Here is a 10,035-nt window from a genome sequence, read left to right on the forward strand (position 1 = left end):
TGAGGGAGACATCTTTGCAAGTATTCACAGTTTGAAACCTAGATATGGAAATTCTTCCAGCATATGGTAGGTTGTGATGGAGCATTCTAGAGTATTTCCATGATTGCTTCATCAGGCCAGCATATCCCGAGATGTCAACTCATGGTGACTTTGTTTCACCGCTTTCAAACAGGAGTTGCACCCTCTGATTCCGTTTTTCACATGAGTTGGGCATGACAAGAAGCAATGTCGCCATTGCTTCTTGATATATGGAAGATAAATGAAGTGACATGGAATTTTTTTTGCTGCTGTGAAGCTGGTGACACTCAGGACTTCCCTCAAGTGCAAGTCATAGGATGATGCATTATTTATTTAATTTCTAATAATTCTATTATTTAATTTCTATTTATTTAATTTCTATTATTTAAATACCTCCAATTATTCAAAAATCCCCAAGTGCTTTCCATATGTATATAAACGAAAATCTAATTTAAAATACAACACAATTCTTCTTCGTCTTCTCCTCCTCCTCCTCCTCCTCCTAGAGAACAGTACAGAAACAGTAACAGAAAACCACATGACTGATGGTCATGTGAATGTCTCAGCAAATGTGTATCTTTTCAGAAGGCATTTGAAAGTTATCCCATTTTCTTCCTCCCCAATGGCAGGAGGTGTCCCCACTCCCGCCCAGGATGGGTACCACCAGCAAGGGCGCTTGTTCTTAAGGAATTACACAGTGACAACTGTGGCACTTGGAATGGCCAGCAAGGCCTCCTCCAATGATCTTAACAGTTGGCTGGATTTATGTAAGAGAAGGCAGTGTGCTAGGCTAGACACCTGCACGAACAAGGATGTATATTGTGAGAGGATTTAAAAATCTGGTTCAATTCAGTGCAGAACATGCCCTTTCCGTACAGTACATGCAGTACCATTTTACAGCTTGACATTAAATAGTCCTGGAAGGTTTTGTGAGAATGTTGCTACGTTGCTTTCAGTGGTTATGATTGTCCTGTGCCTTTTCTTTGACAGGGAATATGTGACACATGAAGTAGGAAGTGTTTGCTTTCATCGAGCAAACCTTAGGGCTTGCTCATTACAATGCATTCACTCAGGCAACATAACACCTTGGGTTTATAGCCAAAGACAACTATTCTTGGTTTGTGCTGTTTAAAATACAGTCTTCCTGTCTCCTGGAAGTTGAAAACTCATTCTGTTAAAGCAACCAGTTTAATTTAAGGGTAAATCAGGACTATTAGTACAAAGTGTGAGCTTGAAATGATCTAGGGCAGAACATTTGAAGGACTAGCACAGGCTGCCAAAAATGTGTTTCCTCAATGCCTTTGTTATAGCTCCCATGATCTGGCAAAACATGATAGGATAAGCAGTTGAAAGATGTGGCAGGAGGTGTACTATTGATTTTTTTAAAAAAGAAAACATGAATTAACTTATAAAGAATGGCTCTTCCCTCTCTCTCTCCATGCCACCAATCCCACTACCCCTTCCCTGTTCAGTTTGGAAGGTTTATTTGTGTTGTTGAAACTGGTTTGTTGCTCCTATATCTGGGGATGCTCTGGGAACAGGAGTAAGGATATGGCCCTCCAGGAGCAACCTCATTTAGCTGACCCACCGAAAAATATTACTCACTAGCAGCACCCCACTTCAGTCAGCATTATAGATCATCTAACCATTACGTGGTTCTTTTTAAAAAATAAGCATACAATTATGCTTCCATCTAGGGATGGAAGTTTCAATGAGTGTGTTAATGTTTGCAAATCATGTGAACACACTATGATCACAACCCTAAATGTGAACGCAAGCAAGAGAACGTGTTCTCTGAGAATGCTCACAAATTCTGAAACTCATGTTTGCTCTTGAAAGATTGTACATTTTTATGCTGAGGGTGTATGGTTGTGTTATTTTGAAAATGTACATTTTCCCAGTTTGATTGAAATGAGAAAAGTGTGCAAATGTACATGGAAAATGCGGAGAGGAAACTTCAAAAGGGTGTCCAGAGAATCAGATAACTGTGAACATCACTTGTTCATTGACTCTGGTTTCTGATTCACACAGGTAGTTCTCGAGGGTTTGGGATCTTTTAGAACAGCAGGGTAATGCAGGACTTGCAGTAGGTGGGAACTGACTTGGAAGGCATGAGGTATCGTTGCTCTCTTTTAAAAATCAGTGGAAGGTGTTTTTGTTTATGCAAGGAGCCTTCCTGTATGCAAGACTTTATTGTGCAAAATGTGATGCCAGGCACCAAATATATCACATCCTCCATGTGTGGCTAGATTGAGACAAAGCAACTTATTCAAACTTCTTTATCTATCAGAGGGAAACAAATTCCAAACCTTACAAAGGTCAAGAAGCAAGCCATCAGAAAAATAGAGCCATTCCACATTTTCTTTGGCTTATAGTCAGGTTATATAAGAATTTACTTATTCAGACTCATCTGATCACATGAGAAAAGATTACTGTGACCTTGCAAACAAGTGATGAATTATCTGTATTAATATGAAGATCCAACAGGGTACACAAGATTGCAGATTGAAAAAATCTGCCATGATTATGCAATGGTAAACTGCTTTAAGGAAGAGGAAACAGCAACTCATAGGCATAGGACGAGTATTGTGGAAAAATGAAATGGGACAAAGGAGAGTAGTAAGGATGTGCATCTAGAAGTTTGGGGTATAAATTTCAGTTCAGCCACAGATTTGTCAATGCTGCTTTGTCACATCATAATCGTAGCCTTCTCTAAGGTGGAAATGGTAAGCAACCTTGGAAGATTCCTTGAATGTTGGCTTCCTGTGGAGGAAAAATAAACATGCATATGCTTCCACACAAACACTTTCTCTCAAGCTGTAGAGCTTCCCTGCATGCTGTGGGGAGAGGGGAGGGTCAGCACTGCAGGCTGGGAAGTTTTTCTTTCCATGTTGCAGGGCTGGTTGTTCTGTGAAGCTGCCCTGCCAGCAAAACCCGTCCAACCTCTCTGTTACAAGGCTTTCTGGTGAAAAGCCTGGAGCAGGAACACAGGGTCGTGTGTTCCCTTGGACCACTAACTAAGGAGGGGTTGCAGTTCCTTGGGAAGAGCACATCCTTTGTACTCAGAAAGTCCCAGATTTGGTCCTGGCATCTCCTGGGAGGGCTAGGAAAAACCTGTGCCTGGACTCCTGCACAGCCCCTGCCAGTCAGTGCTGACACAACTGGGCCAAATGGACCAAGGGTCTGACTCGGGGTAAGGGGGCTTCCTAGGTTCCTGTGGCACGCACATGAATCAAGTGACATGCACAAATGCCGGGAGGAGGATTGGGTTAGAGGAGGAGGACAGGGAGTGAGGTTGGCTGCAGGTAGGATTCTGACCAGACCCAGAGACAACCCAGAAGCATGAAGATCTGGCTTCAAGCTTTCACTGCAGGTGGAAGGGGTTAGCCCTATAACAAAGAGAGGAGGAGCGAATTGGGCTGTTGCTGTGCTTGCTGAGGAGAGGGAGTTCAAATGTGGGTGGAGTGCAAATTAACAGTGGAGGAGACTTGTCTTCAGGAAAGCTAGTGAGTCCTAATGTGTTCATTGGCAGTGGTGATGCTTTCAACACAGGTACTTTCCCTTGTCAGTGTTTGGAATGTACTCTTGATGGCTTGACCAGATATGCACAGGAAAACACTTGCATATACCCAGAGCTGTCATGTCCCTTTATTTCACAAAGGTAAGTCTGCCCTAGAGCACATTGCCAAAGCAGGACAGGAATTACACCGGGGCCTGGGCCTATCTGGCTCCATTTCCTCCAGCCTCTGGACCTTCACAGACAGAATGGAGATGACCAGAGGCAAAAAGCTGATGAGATTCTTGAAATGGGGGCAAGGCTGAACTTCTTGGAGGCGAGGATGATGGGAGAGAGAACTGAGTCAGAGACAAAGTACGGCTCCTTCATGGCACAACCAGGCTGAAGAAGGATGCCTGTGAGAATCAGGATCTGTGGCAAGAATGTACAACCTCTGCAGCCCTGAGGGCTGCGTGTGATGCTGGCATGCATGTGCGCATGTACATAACCCAGCACTTTTGGTAAAGATAGGGCTTTTCCACCACTAGCTGCAGGAGGGAAAGAACAATCTGCATCACTCTTTCTAATGAGGAAAGCATGAACTATATGAGTCTCTTGCGGGGGTGGGGGGTGCTCTTCTCCACTCCACCACCACTGAGCGCTGGGAGGGGCCATGGCTGAGTGGAAGAGCACATGCTTTGCACACAGAGCATGCAGATTTAATCCCCCGCTTGTTCAGTGATTTTGATGCAGATCTTTCTGTTTTTTCTTGTGAAGAAAGAGCTGTGTCTATCAGGAGAAATTCCTGCCTGAAACCCTTGAGGAATCCTAGCTGGACTAGATGGACCAAGGGTCTGACTTGGAGTAAGGCAACTTGCTGTGCTTCTGATAGACACAGCTCTTTCTTCACAAGAAAAAACAGAGAGATCTGCATCAAGATCACAGAAGAAGAGATGGAGGGACTGGGAAGGATCAAATATTGCCTCAGGCTATGGTTCTGCATCCCGAAATTGGAAAAAGGCTGTAGTCCAGTGGAAAAGCACATGCCTTGCATGCAGAAGGGCATCTCTAAGCAAGGCTGGCAAAAATCCTGCCTGAAACTGTGGAGAGCTGCTGCCAGTCAGTGTTCACAATACTGGGATTGATGGATCAAGGGTGTGACTCAGTACAAGACATCTTCCCTTGCTCTTAGTTAAGTGAATTGGCATTCAGGAACAAACATGGTGTAAATGCCACACAATGACACTGCAGAGATTGAAGATAAAGGAGGTCACAGTGTATGTGAGCCCCAAGTTATCCATTAAGATAAATCTGCCAAGGAGAGGAATGTCTGGAGAAAAGTAGCAGATTCTAGCTTCCTCTCTCTCGCATAGCATGACGGCACTATCCACTGATACTTCGGTGTTTAATGATAGAGGAAACATTTAGCTTTACTGTGGGTGACGGGCAGAAATCAACCAAGTGGTGTGAGGGAGGCGCCATCTAGAGTTAGAATGGGATGTAGCAGTTTAGACTTTCTGTGGGGGTTTGTTTGAAGTCATCCTGAGCAAACGTCAAAAGAAGATGAAATGTCCTAAATTTGTTTATGTTTCAAACATTAAATAGTAAACAGTATTAAACAATGTGTGAGCCACCCTTCCATTCCTAAATGGGATCACCATAATGGCACACAATCAAAATTTGAATCAATCACAATGAAAGAGCATTTTAAATTCACTTGAGGAGATTTATTCTTTGCATTCTTAAGCTAACAATGTAGAGAACATCAAAGAAAAATTCAGCAGAAACAAAATCATTCCACTAAGATCTGCATGTCAAACAAACTTTTAACTTTTTAACAAAAAACACAGATTTTTTCCCCCAAGATTTCTTAGGACAATCTTTCACAGGCAAGGTCCCACAGCCAATAAGGCCCTTTGCCAATCTCCACAAGGCATCTCAAATCTGTTGAGCTGGAGCTGGGATTGCAGGTTCATATAGAAAGCAGGTTCATTCTTAAAGGTAATCTGGTTCTGTTCAGGGCTTTAAAAAATATACCTAGTAGTTTGAATTGGGCCTGAAAATATACAGGGTGCCAGGATGGTGCAGCAAAGACAGCACACAGTCACCATGATGGCATCCTGCCTGCATCATCCCATACCAGTTGATGTTTTCAGCCTCATGTCAGAGGCAGCTCCTGTTTATTATCCTTTAGGTGGAAGGTTAAGGGTGGCAAGGTTTGCTCACACATTTAACATGATTTCTGTTTAAAGCACTGGGGATGAGAGTGCCACCTCTTTTGTATTATCTGTTACTGAACACTGCTCTGCTGATTTTATTTCTTGTGTGATTTCTTGTGGTTGTTACTTCTATCTTGCACAGTAAACCATCCATGGATAAATATTTATGAAGGGTGGTAATGCCAGGAAGAAAGAGAGCAAGCAAGCAAGCAAGCAAGCAAGCAGCATCTTCAATAATCCAGTCTGGATTGTGGTTATGTCAACATTTTCCAGGAAGGGTTCTAACTGCCCAGCCAGTCTAAATTGGGAAAAGCAATCCTGGCACAGGGATGTGCAAAGCAGCAAAATGTCAGCATGCTGAGTTTCTTTGGAGTCTACTGATTCATGACCATATTAGATTGTGAACTTTGTTTCTCCCTCCCTCACCACAAAATTTTATTTGTTTCTTGTATACACAAGCATCAACTGTACACATTTTAAGAAAGTGTGAATTTTTCTACCATTAAATGTGTAGTTCACTTTTTCAAAAATTATACACATTTTACAAATGTACCATTTTTCAAACACTTTAAAAATTCCATCTCCTTCATGGATTACTGCCTTGTCGTGTCAAAGGGACTTGTGTAGCTCAATGAACCTATGAGCTATGCGGTGCAGGGCCACCCAAGATGGACAGGTCACAGCAGAGAGCTCTGACAAAACGTGATCCTCTGGAGAAGGAAATGGCAACCCACTCCAGTATCTTTGCCATGAAAACCCCATGGACAGTACCAAAAGGCAAAAAGATATGACGCCGGAAGATGAGCCCCTCAGGTCAGAAGGTGTCCAATGTGCTACTAGGGAAGAGAAGAGGGCTAGTGCTAATAGCGCCAGAAAGAATGAAGTGACTGGGTCAAAGCCGAAAGGACACTGAGTTGCTGATGTATCTGGTGATGAAAGGAAAGTCTGATACTGCAAAGATCTATACCCCATAGGAACCTGGAATGTAAGATCCATGAATCAAGGCAAGCTGGATGTGGTCAAACAAGAGATGACAAGACTGAACATCGACATCTTAGGAATCAGTGAACTAAAATGGACAGGAATGGGTGAATTTAATTCAGATGACCATTAGGTATACGACTGCGGGCAGGAATCCCTCAGAAGAAATGGAGTAGCCTTCATAGTCAATAAAAGAGTAGGAAAAGCAGTACTGGGATACAATCTCCAAAATGACAGAATGATCTCAGTTCAAATCCGAGGCAAACCATTCAACATCACAGTAGTCCAAGTCTATGCCCCAACCACTGGTGCTGAAGAGGCTGAAGTTGACTGGTTCTATGAAGGCCTACAACACCTTCTAGAATTAACAGCCAAAAATGATGTCCTTATCATCATGGGGGATTGGAATGCTAAAGTAGGAAGCCAAAAGATAACTGGAATAACAGGCAAGTTTGGCCTTGGAGTACAAAATGAAGCAGGGCACAGGCTGGTAGAATTTTGTCAAGAGAATACGATGGTCATAGCAAACACTCTTTTCCAGCAACCCAAGAGACGACTCTACACATGAACATCACCAGACGGTCAACACAGAAATCAGATTGACTATGTGCTCTGCAGCCAAAGATGGAGAAGCTCTATACAGTCGGTAAGAACTAGACCAGGAGCTGACTATGGCTCAGATCATGAGCTTCTTGTTGCAAAATTTAGGCTTAAATTGAAGAAAGTAGGGAAAAGCACTAGGCAACTCAGGTATGACCTAAATCATATTCCTGATGAATATACAGTAGAGGTGACAAATAGATTTAAGAAATTAGATCTGATAGACAGAGTGCCTGAAGAACTATGGACGGAGGTTCGCAACATCGTACAAGAGGTAGCAACTAAAACCATCCCAAAGAAAAAGAAATGCAAGAAAGCAAAATGGCTGTCTGAGGAAGGTTTACAAATAGCTGAGGAAAGAAGGGAAGTGAAAGGCAAGGGAGAAAGAGAAAGATACATGCAGAATTCCAGAGAACAGCTAGAAGAGATAAGATGCCTTCTTAAATGAACAGTGCAAAGAAACAGTGCAAAGAAAACAATGGAATAGTGAGGACCAGAGACCTCTTCAAGAAAATTGGAGATATGAAGGGAACGCTACATGCAAAGATGGGCATGATAAAGGACCAAAATGGCAGGGACCTAACAGAGACAGAAGAGATTAAGAAGATGTGGCAAGATTACACAGAAGAACTATACAAGAAAGACCTTAATGTCCCTGCTAACCATGATGGGGTGGTCACTGACCTCGAGCCAGACATCCTGGAATGTGAAGTCAAATGGGCCTTAGGAAGTCTGAGCAACAACAAAGCTAGTGGAGGTGACAGTATTCCAGCTGAGTTATGTAGGTAAACTGCATTCTGGCTGTATTGGGTTAACACACATCCAATAATTCCATAATTGCAGATGGTGGGTGATTCAAGTCCAACTTTCACAGCCATATATTGTAACTGGGAAAACCATAGCCTTGACTATATGCACTTTTGTTGGCAGGGTGATGTCTCTGCTTTTTAGTATGCTGTCTAGATTTGCCATAGCTTTCCTCCCTAGGAGCAAGCATCTTTTAATTTCTTGGTTGCAGTCCCCATCTGAGGTGATCTTGGAGCCCAGGAAAATAAAATCTGTCACTACCTCCATTTCTTTCCCTGTGGAGCTGTGGAGATGCTCAGAAAGCACAGGAGAAGCTTTGAAGATTTCTGCTGCAATGTAAAGCCCCCACAAACTACTGCGATCAAGTAAGCCACCATCATCCAAGGGCTTTGGAGAGGAATGGCCATCCGTTAACAGCAGCTCTGGAAGCCTCTTCTGAGGAATGATCAGAACCACTGCAGAACAGTAACTCCTGGATCTGTTCCTTTCAGGTGGGTCAGAAGGACACTATGGTGACTGCTGGCATCCAAAGCCACTGTGAGGTTTAGCAGAGCCAACATGGATGGACTTCTGCTGTCTCCAATTCTTAGTGTGGACTATACAACAGGGTGACCCGGATTGTTTTTCTCCTCAACACTCAGTTGGAAATTAGATTGAAATGGATCTGGTTTACCAGGATCAGCCCTACCATTAGGCAAAGTAAAAGCACCATGTCAGGCAGCATAAACTGAGCGAAAGGGAATTGCATTGACGTGTTCGAGGACAGAGCTGTGAGTGCCACTTGGCACTTGCTAGTGTGTTTGCTGCCTGCAAGAGTGGATCATTCTAATGACATCAGTGACACTATCCAAAGATGGAATGTACACAATTCCCTCCCCGCAAGATGTGCAGAGATGCAAGTACGGCACTTCTATTCCTCCATAGGAGAGAGAGGCACATTCCCTCCTTCACACATAATCTGGCTGGAATGGCACAAAAGTGGGAGTGGAACTCACTCCCTAGTGCCATCTGTGCTTACATATTTTACTTAGTTACTCCAGTCCTCTATGCCTTTCTGGAACCAAATGAGGAGGCTTCCAAAAATGCAGAAAAGTAGAATAACAAGCAATTAGAATATGGTCAAATGTAAAAAAGAACCTTAAAAGCCATAACAACATTTTAACATGCCAAATTAAAATGACGGTCTTGCCACCCTCCCTTTCCAAATGCAAAGAGAATGGGGACAGGGGACCAGGAGAATTGCGTACCAGGGAATGTGAGCAACACAACAGGAGCAAGCTCCATCCCATGTGCAGACTCTGGAAAAAGGGTTTCTAAAACAGCCTCTCCAGACTGAGAGTCGTCTGTCCAGCTCAGCAATGAGATAGCTAAGCAGTGGCAGAAGAAGGGCTACTTGAGTTGTGCAGCAATATTATGACATTTCACATGGAGGCCTGGTTCACGTGACGTGCCATACCTGACAGCATGCATGGGTTGTTTAACCCTGAAATAACCCATGGTGGCCAGGTTCACATGACACTCAGTGGAGGATCGTTTCTTTGAGTGCTGGGGCACTAAATTGCCTCCCCTTATTTAAAACAAAAATAACCCCCCCTTTGCTGAGCTGCTTCTTTCTTCATAGGGCAGGTGCTCTTCTTTGTGACGGCAGATGCTGTGGCTGCCCTTGCTACTCTGAGAGCATCGTTTCCCAGTGGGCAGCCCTCTTAAAACCTGTGGAAGGTTTTAAGAGGGCACCTAAAGGTGGGCCATGTCTGCTGCCTCCCGACACTGCTATCCAATGAAAGACAACTCCTTCCCTCCACAAGAGAGAAGGTCCTTTGTGCAAGGGGGCTGTTGCCCTTGAGGGCATGGCCTGAATGAGGCTTACTGGCTGAAGAAAGGCAGCGCCTCCTTAAGGTTGAAAAAAGGTGGACG

The sequence above is a fragment of the Varanus komodoensis genome, unplaced genomic scaffold (assembly GCF_004798865.1).
Source record: "Varanus komodoensis strain SLA01 unplaced genomic scaffold, ASM479886v1 scaffold1, whole genome shotgun sequence".
NCBI classification, from domain to species: domain Eukaryota; kingdom Metazoa; phylum Chordata; class Lepidosauria; order Squamata; family Varanidae; genus Varanus; species Varanus komodoensis.